Here is a 3,488-nt window from a genome sequence, read left to right as displayed (position 1 = left end):
AGTTTCCGTAGGTGCCTCTGAATTTAATATTTTTGTTGTACAAACTAGGGATTTGAGACAAAATATTTTCAAATTGTTCAGTGTATTTGCTGATGCTTCTGTATGTTTGTTTTTTTTTTTTAATTAAACTATTATATTGCCTTCTGTGTAAATTCATGGTACTGTTGGTGTTTCACATCTCACCTCACTAATTTTGAAGACATGTAGGAACAGCTTTCCAATTGGGCAGGCCAGCTAATTTCTACAAACACTCAAATTAGAGTGGTTGGTTAGGGATTGAAACATAAAAATCAACTTCACGGGGCTGGAGAGATGGCTCAGCGGTTAAGAGCACTGACTTCTCTTCCAAGGGTCCTGAGTCCAATTTCTAGCAACTACATGGTGGCTCACAACCATCTATAATTGGGTCTCGTGTCCTCATCTGGCATGCAGGTGTATATGCAGATAGAGCACTCATAGTACATAAAATAGAGATCTTTAAAAACAAAAAACTCAACTCCGGGGCAGGAGACATAGTTCAGGTGGTCCTACTGTACAGAGGACTCCGGTACAACTCCGAGGACCATCACAATGGCTCTCAATTTTAACTCCAGTTCCAGAGATTTGAAACCTGCCAGTACAGGAGTGGTGCACAGATGTATATTTGGGCAGGCAAAATACCCCAACAACAAATCAACTACAAAACGGAGCAGAGAGGTTTCTTTGTATATGGCTTGTCTGGAAGGCTTTTGGTAATAAGTACCATAATTATTAATGCAGTGTCTCAGTGTAATATACACATATACATAAGTGTGAGTATACTGTAGGTTTTTTTAGACACACCAGATGTCATCAGATCCCATTACAGACGGCTGTCAGCCATTATGTGGTTGATGGGAATTGAACTTGGGACCTCTGGAAGAGCAGTCAGTGCTCTTAACCACTGAGCCATTTCTCCAGCCTAAATACTCTGGTTTTAATCTTAAGAGCCAGGCAGGGAGCCAACATTGCTACATAATGAAATGCTGTCAAAAGAATAGGGATGTGGATGCGCCAGGTGGTGGTGGCACAGACCTTTAATCCCAGCACAAAAGAATAGGGATGCACTTTAAAAGGCTGCCTCTATGATGGGCCATGGTGGCGCACACCTTTAAACCCAGCACTTGGGAGGCAGAGGCAGGTGGATTTCTGAGTTAGAGGCCAGCCTGGTCTACAGAGTGAGTTCCAGGACAGCCAGGGCTACACAGAGAAACCTTGTCTCGAAAAACAAACAAAAAAAAAGACGTTTTCCATAAGAGTTAGAGATGTTTCAATTCTTGATGTCTGCCCTAAAAGGTTGAAAATATTTCCCATTTGATGTTAAAACTGCTAGTTAATAACAAAACAACTAGAGAGCTAGGGAAGGAGAGACAGAATGGAGCTCAGTGTTAAAATGATTAGCATACATAACACCTGTGTTTTGAAATGGTGTTTAAACTACCTTCTGTGATATCCTGTAATAGCACTCTGTGCTGGTTGTGAGCTGTCAAATGATTCCTGTGTTCAAATGGTCTGGAAAATGCTGGGGTTGGGTGTATGTTAGCTGTAAAACACCTATGTCAGTAACATCCTGAGCCAGGAGTTGGGATGAGGCATTTAGTCTCAATACTCCTGAGGCAGAGGAAAGAGGATCTCTTGAATTCTAGGCCAGCCTAGTCTACATAGGAAGTTCCAGAGTTCCAGGGCTTAAAAAGACCCTATCTTTGTTTTTAATTTTAAAAAAGCAAGCTGAGGGGTGGGGAAGACTAGAGATGGTTCAGTGGTTAGGAGCAGTGACTGCTCTTCCATTGGTCCTGAGTTCAATTCCCACCAACTACATGGTAGCTCACAACCATCTGTAATGGGATCCAATGCACTCTTCTAGCATGTCTGAAGACAGCGACAATGTACATAAAATAAATATATATTTTTAAAAGTCATTAAAAAAGAGAAAAGGGCCGGCTCACGCCTTTAATCCCAGTGCTTGGGAGGCAGAGGCAGGCGGATTTCTGAGTTTGAGGCCAGCCTGGTCTACAGAGTGAGTTCCAGGACAGCCAGGGCTACACAGAGAAAACCTGTCTCAAAAAATAAAAAAACAAAAACAAAAAAAACAAAAGCAAAAAGAAAAGCCCGGGAGTGTTAGTGCACACCTTTAATTCTAGCACTTGGGAGGCAGAGGCAGGAGGATCTCTTGAAAGACCCCTGGGGGAGACCCCCACTCAAATCTCGGGAGGACGTGCATCCAAGGAATCATGAGAGACCATCTTGATGTAATTACAAGAGGTATTTTTAATTTCAGGGCGCTCCGGTTCGGCACCACACCTATCTCACTCAGGAGATAGTGGAGCTGACCACGAGGCTTGAAAGTTAGGGGTTTATATAAGGAAAAGGTCTGAGGGAACAAAGGGATCAGTGTGGCCATACATGATTGGCTAGTTCAAATATTAACTATTACATGCAGAACAGAGTGGAAAATGCCTAAGGTTGGTGTTAATCTGAGTCAACAAAGCATCTGACCTTAAACCATATCTGAGAGGACCAGATGGTCCATTACTTAGTGTCTGCCAGGCACGTCTTTGCAGGCCTGGGCCTTGGACATGTCCTCGTTTGCCTAGACTTGTTTTCTTCTATGTTTATAGTTTTATGTCTTCTTGACCTGCCAGCTCTTATGATATCTAACAACTTGCTTGTTCCTTCCCAGGCCTATGTGGGCCAGCTTGTGATGGATTCTTAGGCCCATAACTTTTCTTCCTAGTCAGCACAGGTCTAAAGCTTTAATTTTTCCATTCACTCTGTGACTTTGAAGCCAGCCTAGTCTACAGAGGAAGTTCCAGGATAGTCAGTACTATACAGAAACCTTAAAATAAATAATAAATAAATAACATCTTTACCAAATTCTCAGCAGGTGAAGACAAGCATAGACTCTGGCAGCCTCAAACCTCTTCCAATTTAGACTTATCTTACATAGGTTTCTCCAGGGAGCTGCTCTGTGTTGTGCCATGTTTTGTTAGGATTTTCTTCAGTCTCTGTAGAACAATTGACACATTCACACTGGTCAATGAATTAAGAGGATACTGTGTTTAATAGAACTCTTTCCCCGCACTTCCCAACTGTGAGAGTTCAGGTTGCTTCAATTCTGCACTCAAGGACCTATGCATAAAACTGAGGCCCAGCCCTGCTGACTCCTGCACTGCAGGGTAGGCGCTTCCTTCTGAAAGTCCTTGCTGCTTCTGCTTCAGAAGAAACCATTTCTGGCGTTTGCTGAGCTTCACAGTTTATACATGGGTGCATGCAAAGCTACCGTTTGCATTTCTGCAGCTGGGAAAGAATGTTTGTCCTTATCCTGGACTATTTTTCTTAATACACTAAGATCTTCAATTTCCCAGAACTGAAGAGATGTCTCTGTGCTTAAGAACTTGTTCTTAGTCGGGCAGTGGTGGTGCATGCCTTTAATCCCAGCACTTGGGAGGCAGAGGCAGGTGGATTTCTGA

Source organism: Mastomys coucha, unplaced genomic scaffold (assembly GCF_008632895.1).
Source record: "Mastomys coucha isolate ucsf_1 unplaced genomic scaffold, UCSF_Mcou_1 pScaffold12, whole genome shotgun sequence".
Lineage (NCBI taxonomy): Eukaryota > Metazoa > Chordata > Mammalia > Rodentia > Muridae > Mastomys > Mastomys coucha.
This window is presented reverse-complemented; position numbering follows the sequence as displayed.